Source organism: Saimiri boliviensis, chromosome 1, assembly GCF_048565385.1.
Source record: "Saimiri boliviensis isolate mSaiBol1 chromosome 1, mSaiBol1.pri, whole genome shotgun sequence".
Taxonomy (NCBI): Eukaryota; Metazoa; Chordata; class Mammalia; order Primates; family Cebidae; genus Saimiri; species Saimiri boliviensis.
In genome coordinates this window covers 215,424,055-215,446,801 of record NC_133449.1, presented here as the reverse complement: position 1 = coordinate 215,446,801, position 22,747 = coordinate 215,424,055, and the positions used below count along the sequence as shown (strand labels likewise).

At 34.9% G+C, this 22,747-nt stretch overlaps 1 protein-coding gene across 20 annotated transcripts in view; it reads right to left on the bottom strand.

Annotated features, from left to right (window-relative positions):
- ARB2A (ARB2 cotranscriptional regulator A) overlaps positions 1-22,747 on the bottom strand; it is a 505,249-nt gene that overhangs the window by 357,205 nt on the left and 125,297 nt on the right. The window lies entirely within an intron of this gene.

The following is a 22,747-nucleotide window of genomic DNA, read 5'->3' as shown; positions in this document are numbered from 1 at the left end:
CTCAACTGGGTGTTGCTGGTTTTCAAGGTGGAGAAGAAGACAAGCCAAGAAATGTGGTAGCTTCTATAAAGTGGAATAACCTTCAGTGCACAGCAGTAAGAAAATGAGACCTCAGTCCTACAACTGCAAGGAACAGAATTCAGCCAACAACCCTTATAAGCAGTAAACAAATTCTTCTCTAGATCCTAAAAACAGCTTATCCACACCTTGATTTTAGTCCAGTGAAACTCATACAGGACTCTGACCTACAGAACTGTAAGATAATAAATTTGTGTTGCTTTAAGCCACTAAATTTGTAGTAATTTGTTATAGCAGCAATGGAAAATTAACATACTATTTCTATTAAGGAAGGCAAAGAGTAAGGAAAGAGACATCTGGAATAAAAGCAAATATTAAGTAAGTGGTAATAATGGCCATTATTATTATTATTATTATTCTTTCTTTTTTTTTCTTTTTTTTTGGAGATGGAATCTTGCTCTATCACCAGGCAGAAGTGCAGTGGCACAATCTTGGCTCACTGCAACCTTGGCCTCCCAGGTTCAAGCAATTCTCCTGCCTCAGTCTCCTGAGTAGCTGGGATTACAGGTGTGTGCCACCAGACCTGGCTAATTTTTGTTTTTTTTTAGTAGAGATGGGGTTTCATCATGTTGATCAGGCTGTTCTCAAACTCCTGACCTCATGGTCTGCCCGCCTCAGCCTCCTTAAGTGCTGAGATTACAGGCATGAGCCACAATGCTCAGCCTAATGGTCATTTTAAAGAGTGTTTCTCCACCCAAAAATGTCTGCTTATCTATGCATAAAACCTCAGAGAATAATTTTAGCAGAAACATAATTAAAAGTCAAATTTTATGAAACAAAATCAAAGGATTTTTTTTTTTTAGAAAATTAAGATGTCAATTGCTTGCTTTGGTGCTGTATTCTATAATCTAAAATAGATTCTTTATCCTGGTTTCTTCAAGGAATCCAAAATTCTTTCTTCTATGTATACGCATTCATTTCATTTTAGAAACAGTATATTAGATGTATGCTAGAACAGCTTTATCTTGGCTGGTAATGGTAATTTTAAAAGCTATGATAACTATATTAGAACTAGGTAATAAAATGCTAGTTATTAAACTAACAGCATTCTTATGTTTTAACATAGAAGTTAAAATTATGTTCATTATACCTTCACTGGGAGGTACTGGTACTGTAGATTTGTAAGAGTAAACTAAAAATGTGGAGGTTCGGACTGAACATAAGTATAAAGTTACATAATGACCTGCTGCTTTAAGAGAAATAGATTAAATAAGATTAGCAGAATGAGTGATTTAACATTTCTGATAATATCCTACTACCTATGAAATCACAAAATATCCTTACATTTGAAGTAACAACAAAACCAATCAAACTTAACTCAATCCAAATGAATTCTACCACCATGAAAAATATTTGAGACACAATCTGAGAATTAAAAAATTAAATACTACTGACCTTACAAAGAAAAAAAGCTAAACAAACTGAAAGTCAATAGCTCTTATTAGATCCATAAGTTAATTCTCAATGTTTATACTACAGGATAATATAGAACAATTCAGAAACTCAGGAATTGCTTATATTTAGCTTTGAAACACACAATAGGGCAAGTCTATATTCCGGAATTTGCAACATATCAAACCAAATCATAAAACTATATATTAAGAATTGGAGAAACACTATTTAACTTGCCTAATTTGCTTTGATCTCCAATTCCTTACTATAGGAAAAAAGCAACCCTAGATGAAGTCATCTACCTTACAGGCAATTCTCTGTGTTCAGTACACTCTCCACAGCTCTAGTCGTCCTCCAGGATACAGATCACATGTCAACTCCTTCAGATAACTCTCACGGTCTCACCCTAACCCTCCAAGATATGGCAAAGTGTCTCACCTCTATTTTCCTCTGGATATGACAAAATATCATTGTCTAAGATACTACTCTAATATCTTTATCTGTCTGTTACACATCTACTTACAGAACACTACAATTTGGGTCTCCTACCTTTATTCCTTCTTGTACTCACAGGATACTCTGGCAAACAGAAGATAATTAAAATTGTACATGAATTCTCTTCTCTGTCCATCCTGTCTACATCTTTTGAAAAAGATACAAGTTTAAGATTAAAAAAAAAAAAAAAAACATTTTCTAATTGCTAAATCAAGGCTTAGGAAGAAAGCATCAAGGACTCATTCATTGCCTTCCAGATTGCATAGAATTTCAGTCTGCATTTAGAAAAATCAAAAAATGAAAAAGATTATTTCAAAAAGGAGATGAAAAAGTATTTCTGTCCAAGTGTCATCTGTGTTCAAATGTTCACTGGGAGCTGTGTTTATAGATGGAAAAGAAAAGGCTTAAGAAGACTATGCAGGCTCTAAAATTATGTCTTCATTCTATTAAGAAACCGAGAAACTTCCGTTTTCTGGTCTGATGTATAAAGAGCTTGGAAGCAGGTACTACTGACCTTACAAAAAGGAGAAAGACTGAACAAACTGAAAGTCAACAGCTCTTATTAGTTCCGTCAGAGAAATAAGGCCACAGAGCAAACTGTGTCCCTGAAAATGGAGAGACAGACAAGCAGATATAAAGAATCAATTTACAGGGTACAAAAGCTCAGGAGCAAAAGCCCTCAGCTGAAACCAGGACTAACGTAGGAACATTTTAAACTGCAACAGACGAACTGCTAGATGGAGTATGGACTAGCTTAAGATCTAAAAACTAGCAGGATGTTCAACCTTAAGGGGGAGGGGACACATTTTTACGAATTTTACTTTTAGGAGGGCTACGTAGGTTCTCACTATGAAGACTACATTAAAAAGTCCCTCTTGTTTCTGCCAGGGGAAGGTGAAAAATAACCATTTAGAAATACTCCAGAGCTCTCTATTGTCTTTAACAATACCTGAAATAGCTCAAGAGGAACTATTTTACTAGAATCTAACTAACCTGGGGAAAGGAAATGCCCAACTCGGGCTCACTTAAGAGGTGAGACCTAATAGAGGACTATAGAATATCTTCCCATCTACACTAAGTTGTTACCACCCTATCAATAGAGTTCCTATAAAATACCAGAGGATTACAGCTAAAATAACTCTAAGAGTCAGGTCCTTTTTAAGGACTCTAGAAAAACTCAAAGACAACAGAGGAGACAAAAGCAAAGAACTTAGAGGAAATTGTAGCCTCTGACATGCAGCTAAAGCAAACAGTAAACACAATCTATGCCTAGCCAAATAAAAACATAATCTCACACTAAAGACCTATTTACTGGCTGGCACAGTGGCTCATGCCTGTAATCCCAGCACTTTGGGAGGCTAAGGAGGGTGGATGACGATGTCAAGAGACCTAGACCATCCTGGCCAACATGGTGAAACCCCATCTCTACTAAAAATATAAAAATTAGTTGGGCATGGTGGCACACACCTGTAGTCCCAGCTACTCGGGAGGCTGACGCAGGAGAATTGCTTGAATCCGGAAAACAGAGGTTGCAGTGAGCCGAGATCGCGCCACTGCACTCCAGCCTGGGCAACAGAGCAAGACTCCATCTCAAAAAAAAAAAAAAAAGAAACAAAACCCTATTTGCTTCATTTCCTTTCACCTGATATATCATATCAGGCTTTCAACAAGTAGTTACCAGGATGTTAAAAGGCAAAAACAAACAAAACCCCCAGGATCTATAGAGAAAACCAAACATCATTATCTAGATTCAGATATGGCAGAGATACTGGAATCATCATACTGGGAATTTAAAAGAACTCTGTTCAACATGCAAAGGGATTTATTGGAAGAAGTGTGCCACATACAGGAACAGACAGGTAATGTAAGCAGAAACATGGAAACTAAGACACAATCAAAAGGCAACATTAGGTCAAAACCACCGTAACAAAAATGAAGACTACCCATGAAGAGGTCCAGTGTCATTTAAAAGAAACACTGGAAAGAGAAATCTACTACACCTGGCAGTTTTCCTGGATTTCTTCTGATTCCTAAGAAACTACCATAAGATAAAAATTAAATGAATCCACAGTGGAAAAGATAGAAAAATAATTCTGAGGTTATAAATTCATGGAATAAATCTGACTACCAATACAATAATGCCCTCAAGAAATTAGAGTCTGACTCAAATTTTTCTAGCTCAGAGTTTCTCCATGCAGGGATTAAAGAAAATTGTCAAAAGGAAAACAGGGGTGATCAATGGAAGTATAATAAAAATCACTTTTCCATGGACCACTTCCAAGAGAAGAGTTATATTCATCCTACTATGAATTTACTTTTAACATTTATTAAGCTCTTACTATATGCCTATCATGTTCCTCATTCATCTCAGCATTACTTCTGGTCTTTAATTAGATAAGAAGCCACCAATGATAACTTTTAGTTCAATAACAGTACTAAAATTTTTCTAGCAGGATATAATTTAAGGAGGTGGGAAAGAGTGACATTAAGAAGCCTTCTAGAAGGTATTACAAACCCTTTTGAGAAATAAAATGTAATATATGATAATATATATTACTGCATAGGTATGATAAATAATATAAATATTTTAATTGAGTACAAATTTAAAGTTTATTTTATTACCAGATGTTCAAGCTTTCATTCTTTCTTCCTCAGAAGAAAATCTCTCAATAGTAACAAACTAAATTTGGCTTTATTGATTCATGGCAATAACAATTTTTATTTTACAACTTTATTAACTATATAAGATTTAAAAATTTCTATATTGGGCCTATTAGGAGAGGTAGAACATCAGACCAAGACATAAAACAACAATACCGATACATCGTCAGTTATATCCATCCCTACAGATGACATGTAAATGCTAAGAGACTCCTGATTTTAAATGTAAAGGTGGATGAACTGAATCAAAAGGGAGACTCCAAAAGATTTACATGTATCTATGACATTTTATGCCTCTTTCAATCAAATAAAATCTCAGAAAACAGGCTCAGTAGTAAGTACCTGAATTAGTAAAATACGAAGTAAAATATGAAAAGAAATAATTTTTTTTAAGTTTTGAAACATTTTAAAAGAAAAATAATTAAGTGCTTAAAACATTTTAAAAGAACCCATTTTTTTTTTCCTTGCTTGTAAGTATCCCTACCTGTTACATGGGACACTGGGGTTTAATTCTCCCCACAACCAAAAAAAGAAAAGAAACAATTTGTAAAGAGCCTTAGGATAATAAATCATTACCTAGTAGAAATCTGGTTCTAAATTATAGAATGAAATTTAATAATTTATAATGAGTACACTGAAGTGATAATAATACTCTCAGTTTTCTGCTTGAAATAATTATGTGTATCATGCTTACATTAAATGGGTACTTACAAAACAGTTGAAAATAGTTTACTTTTACATAAGGCTCTCCTTTTAACATTATTCATTTGCTTTGGAAGCCCTGGTTTCACAAATGAGCCCAAAAGAGTCAGAACAGACAATCTGATTTATCACACTACAATGTATCACAAATGTAAAAGAAGTTCGATATTATAAGCTCTTAATATATCGAAAGTTTAAAAATATCTTGAAGATAAACTTTTGCTTTTTAACACAGTATTTAGCCAGGTGCGGTGGCTCATGCCTGTAATCACAGCACTTTGGGAGGCCAAGGCGGGTGGATCACCTGAGGTCGGGGGTTCGAAACCAGCCTGGCCAACATGGTGAAACTCCGTCTCTACTAAAATTACAAAATTAGCCAAGCATGGTGGCACATGCCTGTAATCCCAGCTACTCAGGAGGCTGAGGCAGGAGAATCGTTTGACTCTGGGAGGTGGAGGTTATAGTGAGTCAAAATCACACCACTGCACTCCAGCCTGGGCAACAAGAGTGAGACTCCAACTCAAAAAAATAAAAATAAAAATAAAACAAACAAGCAAAAACACAATATTTATTCTATCTATTCTGTGTTACTCAGTTTCACTTTGCTTATGATTAATAAAAATACAATTTAAAATCCCCATACCATTTATTTTGAGAGGCAGAGGCTTCAAGATCTGTGTATTCAGTATGTAATTGAATAATTGGTTGGATTCCTCAATTTAAAATATACCAATTAATGGGAGATAGTGCCCCAAGACAGATCTCACTTCTGGAAACCTAATCTTTGGCATGGTCTGCCACTGAAGGAGCAGAGAGTGAAACCTTCCGAAGCCCTCCTTGAGTCAAAGGAAATCCAAGTGGTGCCAGTTGCTTAAGGAAGCAACACCAAAGCTTCTGAATGCACAAGGATCGGGGAGTAATCTCTCACCTCCCTGCCCCTTTTCTCAGCTCACTGTTGTTGGACTTGGCAAAGGCTTTTCCTGCCAGGGTTTATAAGTATGGCCTTAAAGAGATAACTTCTTGAGCTTCTCCAGTGGCTCCATTCTTACTGACGGTGAACAATGGCTGGGAAAGGCTATTTTTTAGGCTTCTGCATTGTCTCTGCTTCGGCACCTACCTACCAGCTATTACACTTAAGTGCTACCTACTGGACTGTAGTTGGAAATACACTACCAAACAAAATTACATTGCTACAACAAGCAACACCTGAGAAAGCCAGTTAATAAATCTATCTATATTGAAGAAACCCATACAGAGCCTTGGCACTCTGAAAGCACCCAGAAACAAAATCAATCAATCACAAACAATACAGACCACAGTCATATCCACAAGGGAAAAAAGAATACCAAATCAAGAAGCTCCATGCAAATGACAGCAAACTAAAAAAAGAGAAGTATCAGCTCTCTCAGATGAGATGGAACAGTGCAAGAACACTGGCAATACAAAAAGCCAGAGCATTTCATCATCTCTAAATGATCTCACTAGTTCCCCAGCAGTGGATCCTAACCAGAATAAAAATTCTGAAATAACAGAGAATTCAGAACATGGGTGGCAAAGAAACTCAAAGAGACCCAGAAGAAAGCTGAAATCCAACCTGAAGAAATCTGAAAAACAATTCAAAAATTGAAGATTACATAGCTGTGATATTAAGAACCAAATGGAACTTCTGGCATTCAAAAATTCACTGCAGAGGGCTGGGTGTGGTGGCTCATGCCTGGAATCCTAGCACTTTGGGAGGCCAAAGCAGGGGGATCTCCTGAACCCAAGAGACTGGGCAACATAGAGAAATCCTGTCTCTTAAAAAAAAAAAAGAAAAGAAAAGAAAAGAAAGAAAGAAACAAAAAAAAAATTCACTACAGGAATTTCCTTTTCTTTGCCTTTTTGAGACAGTCTTGCTGTCTTGCCCAGGCTGGAATGCAGTGGCGTGATGATGGCTCACTGCATCCTCAAACTCCAAAGCTCAACTAATCTGCCCAGTTAAGCCACTAAAGTAGCTGGGACTACAGGTGCATGTCACCATGCCCAGATAATTTTTAAATTTTTTTCGTACAAACCACATGTCAGTACATTGGCCAAGCTGGCTCTGAACTCCTTGAACTTATGCAATCCTCCCGATTTGATCTCCCAAAGTGTTAGGACTATAGGTGTGAGGCCTCCATGCCCAACCAGGAATCTCAAAATACAATTGGAAGCCTTAACAACAGACTCCATTAAGCAGAAGAAAGAATTGCAGAGCTCAAAGACTGGCCCTTCCAAGTCAACCCAGACAAAAATTAAAAAAAAAAATTGTAAAAAATGAACAAAACTTTCAAGAAATATGAGATTATAAAAAGTGACCAAATCTATGACTTACTGGCATTCCTGAGTGAGAAAAGAAAGTAAGCAACTAGGAAAACATATTTGAGAATATAATTAAGAAAAGTTTCTCTAATTTTGCTTAAATAGGTCAACACACAGATACAAGAAATCCAGATAACTCCTGAGAGATACTATATAAGATGACCTTTCCCAAGGCTATAGTCATCAGACTATCCAAGGTCAATGCAGAAATTCTTAAAAGGCAGCTATGGAAAAGAAACACATCACCAATAAAAGGAAACCCATCATATTAACAGCAGAATTCTTAGGAGAAACCTTATAAGCCAGAAGAGATTGGAGAACCATTTTTAGCATTCTTTGAGAAATGATATTCCTGCCAAGAATTTCATATCCCACCAAACTAAACTTCACAAACAAAAGAGAAATAAAGTCTTTCCCAGACAAGCAATCACTAAAAGAATTGATTACCATCAGGAAAACAGAAAAATCTCAAAATTAACAACCTATCCTTGCGCCTAAGGGAAGTAGAAAAACAAGAACAAACTAAATTCAAAGCTGGTAGAAGAAAAACGTTGTTAAAATCAGAGCAAAACTAAATAAAATTGAAACCCCTCAAAACCAAATAATCAACAAAATTAAAAGTATTGGTTATTCAAAAGATAAATAAGATTGATAAACTACTAGCTAGATTAACAAAGAAAATAAATCCAAATATGCACAGTCAGAAATGACAAATGTGACATCATAATTGATCCGAGAGAGATACAAAAGATCCTCAGAGACTACTAAATACATCTCTATGCATACAAACTAGAAAATCCAGAGGAAATGGATACATTCCCTGAAACACACATGCTCCGAAGCTAGAATGAGGACGAAACAGCAATCTTGAACAGACCAGTAACAAGTAATGAAATTGAACCTATAATTTTAAAAAACTACCAACCAAAAAAAGCCCTGGAACAGATTGATTCACAGCTGAATTCTACCAGATACGCAAGGAGCTAGTATTAATTTTACTGAAACTATTACAAAAAGATAAGAAGAAGGGACTCCTCCCTAATGTCCTATCCAAATCTGGCAAAGATACAATTAAAAAAAAAAAAAGAAAACTACAGGTCAGTATCCCTGATGACCAGAGACCAAACAATCCTCAACAGAATAGTAGCAAAGCGAATCCAGTAGCACAACCAAAAGTTAATTTACCATGATCAACTGGGCTTTATTTGTGGAATGCAAGGATAGTTCAACATATGCAAATCAACACATGTGATTACATATATAAGCAGAATTAAAAACAAAAACCATTTTTGTTATTGTTACTGAGATGATGGTTCATCTCAATAGACATAGAGAAATGCTTTCTTGAAAATCCAATATCCTTCATGATAAAAACCCTCAACAAAATAACCACCAAAGGAACATACCGCAAAATAGTAAGAGTCATCTATGACAAACACACACAGCCAATATCATACTGTACAGCAAAAGTTAGAAGCATTCCCCCTAAAATGTCCAGTCTCATCATTCCTATTCAAGATAGTACTCAAAGTCCTACCCAGAACAATCAGGCAAGAGAAAGAAATAAAAGGATGTGATATGGTTTGGCTTTATGTCCCTAACCAAATCTCATCTTCAATTATAATCCTCACCTCTTAAGGAGGAGGGGGAGTGATTGCATTATGGGGGACATTTCTCCCATGCTGTTCTCCTGATAGTGAGTAAATTCTCATGAGATCTGATGGTTTCATAAACAGCAGTTTCTCCTGTGCTCTGACATACTTGCACTTCCCTCTCCTGCTGAGAATAAATCCTTGCTTTCCCTTTGCCTTCTGCCACGATTCCTGAGGTCTCCTCAGTCATGTGAAATTGTGAGTCAATTAAAACCCCTTCATTTATAAATTACAAAGACTTGGGTATTTCTTTATAGAAGTGTGAGAATGAACTACTACAGCATCTAAATAGGAAGAGAGAAAGTCACATTATCTCTCTTCATTGATGATATTATTCTATACCTAGAAAATCCTAAAGACTCCACCATATGACTCCTAGACATGATAAACAACTTTAGCAAACTCTCAAGACAAAAAAATCAACATATGAAAATTAGCAATTCTATATACCAATAACATTCAAGATGAGAACCAAATTAAGAATGCAATCCCATTTACAATAGTCATCCCCCCAAAAAATCTAGAAATACATCTAACACAGGAGATAAAAGATTTCTACATGGAGAATTGCAAAACAGTGCTGAAAGACTCATAGATGACAAAAACAAATGGAAAAAAATTCACGCAAATGAGTTGGAGAAATAAGTATCATTAAAATGCTTATTCTGCCAAAGCAATCTACAAATTCAATGATATTCCTATCAAATTACCAATGTCATTTTTCACAGAATTAGAAAATGCTATTCTAAAATTCACATGGAACTGAAATAGAGACCAAATAGTCAAGGCAATCTTAAGAAAAAAGAAAAGAAAAAAATCAAGCTGGAAGCAACACATTACCTGAGCTCAAAATATACTACAAGGCTACAGTAAACAAAACAGCACTGTACTGATACAAAAATAGATACATAGGCAAATGGAGCAGAATACAGACCCCAGAAATGAAGTTACACATCACCAACCAACTGATCTTCAACAAAGTCAGCAAAAATAAACAATGGGGAAAGGATACCCTAGTCAGTAAATGGTGCCAGGAAAACTGGCTAACCACAGGCAGAAGAATAAAACTTGACCCCTGATTCTTACCACATAGAAAAATTAACTCAAGATGGATTAAAGACTTACATATAAGATCTCAAACTAAAAATTCTAGAAGAAAACCTAGGACATACTCTTTGAGACAGTGGCTTAGGTAAAGAATTTATGACAAAGTCCTGAAAAGCAAATGTATAAAAAACAAAAATTGACAACTGGGACCTAATTAAAATAAAGAGCTTCTGCGCTACAAGGAAAATGTCAAAGAGTTAACTGACAATCTACAGAGTAGAAGAAATTATTTTAAAACTATTCATCTAACAAACGATTAATATCCAGAATCTATAAGATGCTTAAACAACTGAGCAACCAAAAAAGAAATGACTCCATCAAAAAGTGGGCAAAGGCCCACTTTTGAACAGTTCTCAAAAGAGATATACAAGCAGCCAACAAACATGAAAAAAAATGTTCAAATCACTAATCACCAGAGAGATGCAAATCAAAGCCATGATGAGATACCTTCTCCCACTATTCAGAATGACTGTTATTCAAAAGTCAGAAAATAAAAGATGTTGGTAAGGCTGCAGAGGAAAGAGAACACTTATAAACTATTGGTGGGAATGTAAGTTAGCCCCTGTGGAAAGCAGTTTGTAGATCTCTGAAAGAACTAAATATGGACTCAGCATTCAAACCAGCAATCCCATTATTGTGTATACAACCAAAGAAAAACATATCATTCTACCAAAATGATACCTGCACTCACATGTTTACTGTAGCACTATTCACAATAGCAAAGATACAGCATCAACCCAGTGTCCATCGAAGGTGTGGATTGAATAAAGAAAATGTGGTACACATACATGATGGAATACTCTGCAGCCATAAAAAAAGAATGAAATCATGTCCTTTGCAGTACAATGGATGCAGCTGGAGATCATTATCCTAGGTGAATTAATGCAGAAACAGAAAACCAAATACTACATGTTCTCACTTATAAGAGAGAGCTAAATATTGAGTACACATGGACACAAAGATGGGAATAAACACTAGGGAATCCAGTGTTTATTGCAGAAGAAGGGAAGAAAGGAGGAGAGGGACGGGTTGAAAAACTACCTGTCAGGTACTATGTTCACTAGTTGGGTGATGAAATCATTAGAAGCCCAAACCTCAGCATCTTGCAATATATCCATGTAAGAAACCAGCACATGTACCCCTGAATCCAAAATAAAAATAAATAAAATATTCTTTCTATATTAAAAAAAATAAAATATACCAACATTATAGATACCAGTGGCTGGAATGGGTGGGTCAGGAGTTGAGGTGGGATGAAGAAGAGGGTAGTTAATGGATACAAACATACTGTTAGATAGAAGGTAAAAATTCTAATGTTCGATAGCAGAGTAGGGTGATCATGATTAGCAGTAATATACTGCATAGTAAATACACTGAAATGATAAATAAGGTGACAGATACTCAGATACCCTGCCTTGATCATTACAAATTCTATGCACATAACAAAGTAGCACAAGTACCCCATAAATATGTAAAATAATATGTATCAATAACAGGGAATAAAAACCCATACTTTTCAAAAACCAGTCTTACTCATTTAATCACTAAATAGACAAACTGCAACTGGTAGGAGAATTTAGCTTTGAGCAATGACCTGATTAAAATGTTTCTATCCCCAGTGCAGTACATAAGGAACATTCACAAAGTATAATATTTACCTTCAGGGCCAAGAAGTTTATGGTTCAATGGAAACAAATTTAGTATTACACCAGTAACATAGTTATGTATTTTAAAAAACATTAAAATATAAATATTAAAAGTTAATAAGCAGGTGAAATCTATATATTGAATTTAATATCACAGGGTGTTTTTTTTTTTACACTTTACAAAGTGAGAAAATTTATCACTATTATTGCTTAACAACAACAACAACAACAAAAAGCAAATATTGATGCTCAAATACTAAATAACCACTCTTGGAAAATAATAAATTTTGATATTTTTACCAAAAAGCCTGCATGCATAATTAGGCTTACTTTCTACTTTTTCCTGCTCTTGTGTTTTAGATAAATGCCTCATATATCACATTAAAAATGTTTTGTTTTGTTGTTGTTATATCACATTAAAAATGATTTGTTTTGTTGTTGTTTTTAACTCATGCTGGCAAGTTTAATTCTTTGTAGTTACTGAATCATTTTATTCTGTACCTCTTATTTATCTTGCTGTCTCTTTCTCTTATCTTTTAATAGGTTAAGTTTTCTTTATTTCTCTCTAGTATAAAAGTGATACATTCTGGTTCTATTCCTCTAGTGTCATCCTTATAGTTTTAACATGAATATTTAGCATACTTACATCTAAAATTAATCCCTCTTTTGTTTTCTTGGATAATTCAAAGACTTTATAGAGATTTACCCCATCTTTTTTTAATGCATCTTACCTCCTTCAAGTTATTTTTAAACAGTATATTTTTCTACCTTGGTTTTGTATTTGTTGTTGTTTATAATTGTCGTTGCTTTGTATAGCTAACGTTCCTTTAGACTGCTCACAGCCTTAACAATTCCATTGCTCAGCATTCCTTCTTAGTTGTATCTCACTCTCATTTATTTCAGTTTGCACCTTTGGCAGCTCTTTAGCAAAAGGTAAACTGTCAGTCTTTGCCTAAAAATACGTGAGTCTGAACTTAATTTTAAATGATAGTTTTATTTGAGCATACAATTCTGGATCAGTATTTATTTCCTCTGGTGTATTCTGGTATCCACAGTTGTTAATGTTTCTGCTGTCAGCGTAGCTGAGGTTGTAGATAATCAGCCTTCATTATCTGCTTTCTTTTATAATCTTTCCTATGCCTTTGATGTGCCACAGATTCACTATGATACCTAGGGGTAAGTTCAGTCTTATTAATCCTCTTGAGGACTCAATATAGTTCCTGACTCTTTCACCAATTCAAGATAATTCACAGATAATATTTCTTCAAATATTTCCTCTTTCTTTTTCTAGAACTCCTATTAAATACATGCCAAACGTTTTTCATTCTATTATCCCCATTATAAGCTCTCTTTCACATTTTCCATCTCTTCATAAAATCTCTCCTATTTATATACTAAATGATTTTATTGAGGTTATCTTCCAGTAGACTAATTCTCCCTTCAGCTATGTCTAATCTTCTATTTAAGTATGGTGTTTAATTTTTAACTTTAGTGACTATATATTGATTTCTATATATTTGAGTTGGTATTATTTAAAATCTATTCTTGTAAAATGTTTTGTTAACCTTTTCAATGTTTTCAAACATTTTAAATACTTATTTTAAGGTCTCTGAGTAACAGTTCTATTAAGAAAAGTTCTTATGCCTCCAGCTCTCTAATATAGTCATATTTTAAAAAACAAGCTTAAGGGATACCACCTTCCTGTAGCTTTTCCCCTAAAATATTTGCTTTTCTCTGCTTTCCTTTGTCAGCAGAAGTCTATTCAGCAAATAATTATTCATTAGCTTTTACTTTTCTTATTACTATACTTTTTTTTTTCTTTTCTTTTCTTTTTTTAAGACAGGTATTCACTTTGTCATCCAGGCTGGAGTATTCAGTGGCACAATCTCAGCTCACTGCAGCCTTGACCTGGGCTAAAATTATCCTCCCACCTCAGTTCCCCACCTAGCTGGGACTATAGGCCTGTGTCACCATGCCTGGCTAATTTTTTGTAGAGATGGAGTTTCACCATGTTGCTTAGGCTGGTCCTAAACTCCCGAACTCAATCAATTCACCCACCTTGGCCTCCCAAAGTGCTAAGATTATAGGCATTGAGCCACCATGCCTAGCTCTGATTATTATAATATATTTACATCTTATTTCCTCTGCTTGATATAAGTTCCTTGAGAAGAAAGACTGTAGTTTTACTTAATACTAACTCAAACAAAACCAAGTAGAACAATGTACTCAACAAATTTTTGCTGGTTTTTAACTATTTTTAATCATTTATTAATAAATTAACAGAAACACTCTAAAAGAGAATGCTGAAACCGATTTATCGGTGATGATTATCCATTTACCCTACCAATTTTTTCTGGAAATTTCTCAGTTCCATAAGTTTGAGACTAAAATATTTAATATAATATTTAATAAACAATACTTAATATACATGGTATTCTTAGATTTTAGGGTAAAAGGGTAGCTAATATGAACAGGCCAGAGCTTAATTTGGGGTATTTTGTGAAATTTTATTCAGTATTTATATGTAAAAATACTTCAGCTAAAATTCAGCATGATTAAATCCAAAGTTAGCTTATCTCACGATAAGCTATGAAGTTTATCTGCGTATCTGTAGTACTTTCACTGTCAAAAGCAATTAATAAAATACTGAAGTCTGCAGAGTACACCACTCCCACAACCCCTCCAGTCTCTACTGCTTCCTGATTGCCAACTTTACCTCTCTAGATACAAATAGAAAACGTTATCTAGTCACTTTACATTGCTAGGAGTGGTAATTCAGCATCCATTCTATGTTACTGGCCAAAAAAGGAATAGAAGAGCCCTGGCCATTTCAAAAAAAAAAAAAAAAAAGGGGCAATTTTTCTCTTTAATATTTTCAGGCTGTAATATTGGGAATGCAATGAGAGGAAAGCAGGGAAAAAAAAAAACCCACTTACTTTTCCTCCTTTGTCAGGTCTCATTTTTCTGTTTCAGGGCTTCACCTGAATTTTTAAATTACATTCAATTAAAAATTCATTGTTTTCATGTAAGTATGTATTTTCTACTATGCATACACATATGTATACAGATAAAATGGATATAAGGGTATATATGTGTGTGTGTATATATATCATATATATATATAATCTCCATCTTATTTACTTCTAAGTTTACCTACCTACAGAAAGTAAAAACTGTGAATATATATGTATGTGCATGCACAGACACGCAAATATATGTGCTGAGGGGCTAGAAGCACTAGCATCACTAGCAATGCACAGATCTTGGGGTGGGGGAGGTTATGTGCATGTGCGTGTGTCTAAACAGTCATGCAACACTTAGTAAAGGGGCTATGTTCTGAGAAATGCATCATTAGGTGACTTTGTCACTGTGTGAACATCACAGACCGCACTTACAGAAACCTAGATAGCACAACCTACTACACATCTAGGCTACATGGTATAGCCTATTGCTCCTAGGCTACAAACTTGTACAGCATGATACTGTACTAAATACTGTGGGGAACTGTGATATAATGGTGTATTTCTGTATCTAAATATACCTAAACAAGAAAGGGCACAGTGGTTCATGTCTGTAATCCCAGCACTTTGGGAGGCCTCAGGTGAGCAGATCACCTTAAGTCAGGAGTCTGAGACCAGTCTGGCCAACAGAGCAAAACCCCTGTCTCTACTAAAAATACAAACATTAGCCAAGTGTGGGGGCATGCACCTGTAGCCTCAGCTACTACTAGGGAGGCTGAGGCATGAAAATTGCTTAAACTCAGGCGGCAGAAGTTGCAGTGAGCCAAGAGTATACTACTGTACTCCAGACTGGGCAACAGAGTGAGACTTGGTCTTTCACCCAACAAAAAAAGAAGAAAGAAAAAAATATATATATGTATATCTAAACATAGAAAAGGTAGAGTAAAAATACAACATTTTAATCTTATGAAACCGCCTTATATACGTGGTCCACTGTTGGCCTAAACATCATTATGCTGTTCATGGCTGTGTGTGTGTGTGTGTGTGTGTGTGTGTGTGTGTGTGTACGCACAATTATCTGCTAAGAGGAACCATAGCTCACTGAAGAAAAGGCTGATTCAAGAACTGGAGCACAGAAAGTACAAGATAAATCTAAAAAATATTTTTTGCAACAAAATTTAAGAAAATACTGAAAGAGTGGTTTACACATGTTAAAAAAACACAAAAATCTGCCTGACAAGGATCCTTCTGGCTAATTCAGAAATAATTTAGGCATCAAAATAATGACAGTAATGGGTCATATCACTCATTAAATAAAAAATGAATCCATGAGTCCATAATGATATAAAGTAAAAGGGAAGGAGGAACACTTTTTTCTTACAGTAGAATGCCAACTAATACATATAGAGGGAATGAGATAGTTAGAAAATTAACGGATGCTAAAATTAGTAGGAAAAAAATTCACAGTGCCAAGTATCTTCCCCCAAATAACTTATTAATTACAAAGAGAAAAATAATAGTAATTTTGTGGTGGGATCTGAAAGACATCACCAATATTGGAGCATATCAAAATCACATGCTTTTGATATCAGGCCTGGAGGATAAAAGATCACTTCGAAAGTACTTCTGCCAAAAATGCACAACTGCATTGAATTATGAGAAAACACAGGAGAAATTCACATTGAGAGCCATTCTACAAATATCCTGTACTCCTCAAAAAATGTCAAAGTCAAGAAAGATAAAGACAAGATAAGGAATAGTTTCAGAATAAAGAGGCATGACAACTAAATGCAATGTGTGAACCTGAATTTGATTGTGCAATTCATGATAAGTAGTCATTTATTAAGTATGTTATGCAACGTTAGCTAAATTTAAACATAATCTATAAATTAATATTAATGGAAAATTTCTTGATTCTGATAATTATAAAGAGAATGTTTTTGTTCTTAAGAAATATACACCAATATATTAGTAGTAAAGGGGGATAATGTTTTAAAATTATGCAAGTGTTTCAGAAAAAGATTAAGTAATATATAATACAGGAATGTTACATAATTACAAGGAACCATATATATAAGTGTGAAAATATAACAAAAAGTTATTTTAGAATTTCTTAAATTGTTCATATTTCTAGTTCGGCTACTACTGACATTGCATCTTTAGCCACAGGTTATTTCAATAAAAATGCAGATGACAAATAAGGTAATAACAATTTGCTTTCATCAAAAGACTTTAATTCCTTGAAATGTTGCAAGACTACAACTATACTTAAGGATATTGCTGTTTGTCAAAATCAAGACCGCTGAAGTAAATGCCATACTTTGTTGTTTGTGCCATTATTTATACCTTATGTAAAATTCTCTTAACTTCCCTATTTTCTTCAATCCCCTCAAAATCAAATCAAATACTACCTCCTAACTGAAGTTTTAACTGACTTTGCCAATGAATTCTGTTCCCTTCTTATAATGTGTCATTCCATCATGATTATCTCATATTCTCATTTGCCTACTGAACATCTTATCAGAATTATATCCTACTTCATTGTAGTACCAATCACAATGTAGGTGCACAATACATGAATAATGAATGAATGAAAAAAATGTAATTTTTGGTGCCTGCGGACATGTGACATTTTTTTTATAAAGAACTATGTGAAAAACAATATTTTAAAAAGGAAGTTCTGTATTATAGAATTCACAATTTAAAAATGAAAAAAATATAACATGACATACATTGAGAAGTCTCATTTCCTTCATCCCTGTCCTCCTCCATTGTATTCACCCTCATTCTACCACCTACAGGAAATCTTACTACTTGTTTCTTATACATCCTTCTAGTGTTTCCTTGAGCCAATACAGTCATAGAAAATTTTTATTTTCTCTTCTTAAAAAGGACAGTACAGGGCCGGGCGCGGTGGCTCACGCCTGTAATCCCAGCACTTTGGGAGGCCGAGGCGGGTGGATCACGAGGTCGAGAGATCGAGACCATTCTGGTCAACATGGTGAAACCCCGTCTCTACTAAAAATACAAAAAATTAGCTGGGCATGGTGGCACGTGCCTGTAATCCCAGCTACTCAGGAGGCTGAGGCAGGAGAATTGCCTGAACCCAGGAGGCGGAGGTTGCGGTGAGCCGAGATCGCGCCATTGCACTCCAGCCTGGGTAACAAGCGCGAAACTCCGTCTCAAAAAAAAAAAAAAAAAAAAAAAAAAAAAAAAGGACAGTACAGTGAACACACTGTGTTGTGCAATGCAGTCTTATTATCCCCTCTTTCTTTCAGCATACTGAATGTGCTGTGTTACTTTATCAGCTAAAAATTTACCCTGGTGAACTCCCCTGTCAGTAATAGAGATCTTCTTCATTCGTTTTTACTAGTCATAGCAACATTCCATTGTGTGGATCTATCATGGTTTAATAAATCAATTTTTAAATTATTTAATGCTTCTCAAAAATACTAAGAAAAACATACATAACATTAAGTATTATTTATTGAATCCTATCAAAATTAAATGTATACAAAATTATCACCTTGAGACTTAGAATCATTTAAAATAAAGATCCACCCTGTAAGTTACCTAACTACTTAGAAAAGGACATCTTTCCCTCTTAATGTCCTATTTTTCCAAACTCTACATTAAATCCTAGTTGCCTCCTAAAAGCGATTGGGTAGGAGAGGGGAAAGGAGAAATAAAGGAAGGAAGAGACAGCGGGAAGAATAGAAGAAAGAAAGAAACATAAAAGTTCTCAATAATTACAGTTTTAATATTATTTAATAATGTCAGTTTGGCTAAACCTAAAAGGGCTACTCCAACATCTTTACATTGAAGAGACTATGATATGAATGAATGGCAATGAATGAATTGCCTAATTAGAACCAAAAGACATTTACCCTGGATTCATATCCTCTTAAGTCAGAACTACATCTTAAATTTCACTAAAATTATCTCTATCTCAACTCTATTTTTCCCCTTTAAACCTCTTATACTTCATTCTTGGGGGGTACATTCTAAAAGGTTTTCAAAGATCTTTTGAAGTAACTACTTGCTCGGCATATTTTTGAAAAAGTATTCATTCCTCCAACTTTCCATTAGCATTCCCTAAAGTATTGCTCTATATCCCCAGCTGTCCTCCATTTAGATCAGCTTCAGATCAGTCGTTCTCGTATTTTCATTTTACCTGCACTAAAAAAAAAGTTCCATGGTAACCCATCCTTTCTTCCCAATAACCAGATTCTTAAATAACTCACTAGAGAACGATACTTGGTATGTATTCAACTATTGGTATCTCCTCCCAGTGATTTTTCAGGCACCTTAAATATTCAAACATTTATTGAAGAGCCTCAATATGTTCAAACTGAATCTATCTGTATATGTTCTAAGCTATTCCTCCTCTATTCTGTTCATCAACTCCACAAATGGTATTACCAGCCATCTAACTGCTCAGTCTATAAGCCTGTGTTTTAACTCCTCCTCCTTCATCCTCCTGTTACATTCATTCATAAAGTCCCTCAAGCTTATATTGGAATATCTCTGTATCTCCCCATCTCTACTATTGCCATTCTGGTCCTGTCAACAGGTCATTATCTCTTCCTTCCTTCTGTAACCTCCTAACAAATCTTGCTATATCTAACACAGTGCCCTTCAGATCCAATCTCCTCTTAGCAGATGTTATTACTCCTTTAAAAAATGCAAATATAATAGCTTCCCAGTGCCCCTAGAATAATGATCCAAATCCTTAAATCCTACAAGTCCCTACCAGATCTGGTCCCTATCTATTTCTCGTATTTAATCATATACCATTCTCATTCTTCTTTTATAGTCACACTGGCTTTCTTTTGTATTCTCAGATTTATCTGGAATTTTTTTACTCTTCAGCCTTTGGAAATGATGTTGCTTGGCTTTGAATGCTCCTCCCATTCTTTCCCTACAGTAATATCTCCCTTGCCTCACTCCCAATCCCCCAAGACATACCTAAGAAACTTGCACTTCCTTACTAACACTTAAATAATTAATAATTTCCTTTTCCAAGCTCTGTCTTTGACACCAGACTTTAAATTTTCAAAGAGTAGCAACTATATACTTGTCTTAGGCTGAATGTCTCAGGCCAGTTCACGTAATGGCAGGCAAATATTTTCTGAGTATATAGTAATAACAATAGCAAATATCTGCAAAGCTGTCATACTGACATAAGGTCCTTTAATAAATCTCCATTCACAATAAATCTTCACAATAATCCCATAAAGTAAAGGTCCTTCCAAGAACCCCTGACAGTCAAAGGGTTATGTAACACACCCATGGTCACACAGCTAACAAAGTCATGAAGTCTGGATTCAAACCTAGGCAATCTGCCTGCCCTGGAGTCTAGAATCTGTCTTCTAAACACATATAATATATTATTTCTCCTATGTTACAAAGTCTTTCAATAAATAAAGATGCTGATGGAGAGTGAGATGCAAAACTGGAAATTAAAGGGCTATGAGTAACCTAGACTAGCAGACAAACTAACTACAAAAGATAGTCTTAAGATGAGAAATTTCAACCAGACATTCTTAAATTGTGGGGCATAATCTCTTGGCTGACTGATAAAGTCTATGAACTCTTCTCAGAATAACATTTTTAAAACAAAAATTAGATACAGAATTATAAAATAAACCAATTATATTGGAATAAAGTTGTGGAAAAATTTTTAAATACCAAATTTATGATATAATGTACATCCTTCCTAATTCATTTAAAATATATCTAGACCTACTATCTATGAGAACATATGTGATTTCTATCTGTGACAAAGTCACAAGACTTAATATTACTATTTTTATGCCTCCACTTATAATTAAAAGAAATTTAGGTTAGAAGTTAGTAAAATCAAAGATGTGATTTCTATTTCATGGAAGCCGTCCAGGTTAACAGAGACCAACTCTTAAATCCTATCATCCAAACACCCCGTTTTAGAGCCCCTGGCCTAAACAGCACCACTTACATCCTACAGATCCTTTCCACAGGATTCTTTGGCCTGGACCAAAAGGAAAAAGAAATAATCCACACCATTTCTGTGATAAAAGCAGTGCTCTATATTCATTGCCTGACTACATAAACGTATATTATTTTAGCTTTAATACTAGGTATAGTCAGATGAATTGACGTAAAACAACAGAGTCCAAATTTTTCTTTTTCTGTTAATAATACCAACATCCATGTTTCAAAACCAAGAAAAATGAAGAGTCCATGGTTCCTGAACTCAGGCACTCAGTATGACACCATCACTGTGTTAGGCCTCTGGATAAGGAATTTCACTAGCTTTTATCTTTTCTTCTTTTCCTCTCACTCTGTTAAACATTTATAACAATCTCGAAGGCAAATAGATGTGTTTGAATGACTTTGTTGACCTTTATTAGAATAATCAAGGAAAAACATTAAAGTTTACACATCTAAGGTAGACCAATAAACGAAAATAAAAAGGTTAACGCTACATATCACTAAACCAGCAAAAAAAAAAGCAAGTTATAAATCAGATATTGTATATGTCAATAATAAATTTCCTATAAATTATTTAACCTTCCTAAAAAAAGAAGTACTCATAAAAAATAGGACCATATTGTGATTAGGGGAAAAAATCAGGTAGACTAAGAAAATTTTACCATATGTCTCAGAGTAGCCTTTGCTATGCCATCTGAAAGCTTAATTTGTGAGAGAGATAATATCAGCAACTACATTATAGATTAACACTATGCCTCTTTATATTTTTTTAAAAGAAGATAATTATTCTTTACAATGATAGCAGAAGTAAAATGATACTATTTTCACCACTTTCCTTTTACCTTTAACACATGGAAAGTTTTAACAATTTAACAAGAAAAGTCTTTGTTGAGCTAGAAAAAGACAATTCTATTGAACACAATGATGTAGGTTCTACTGGGAACTACTATTCTAAGAAAGATAGGCTATCTTAAGTAAAAGGATACTGTTTCACAACCACTGACATTAAGGGAGGAGAGGAAGAGAATAGTTTTCTCTAATCTTCTTGTTTCTACAATGAGTTTTAAAAAAAAGGACAATAAATTCAGTTAGATTTCAACTCAGAGTCATAATGTAGTTACTAGTATTTGGACATCTGGACATGCCTTCTCATTATAAACAATTAGACAACTGCATAAAATGTATTAAACTATTTCAGATAGGGGAAAATAGGCAGTATAGATCTATGATCCTAAGAGAAGGAAAACGAAGGAGGTAAGCTCCATAAACATGTTGGCTTTCTGCCTGGAGGCAGTGTCTGGCCTGTGACACAAGGAAGAGGAGCTCAAACAGAATCATGTGACCTTGCTACCCTGAGAAGAGGTCGGAGTTCAGGGAAACTGAGGCATCTGAAATCTGTAAGGCACAGTACAATCAAAAAGGGATTTATGCAGAAAAATAACTCTAGAAAGTCTACCTAAGAGTTCCTTTAAGTCCTTGGCTGAATACTAAGTTATAGATGGCTTAAGGTGAAACTGCACAAGACTAGACAAAGAGAATTACTGGAGAAAACTTACTGGAAGGCTCAAAGCTTAACAGTTCCCAGAGTTCATATAGGGGATAGGAGTCAGTTGAGTTGCAGCCACCCAGACTGTGAAGGCCTCAAGGAATACTCATATTCAGTAGTGACCTGAAAAAGGTCACAATTCATAAGAGACCTAAATTATCCCTAGAATGACCAGGCTGTTTGTAAGAAAATTAA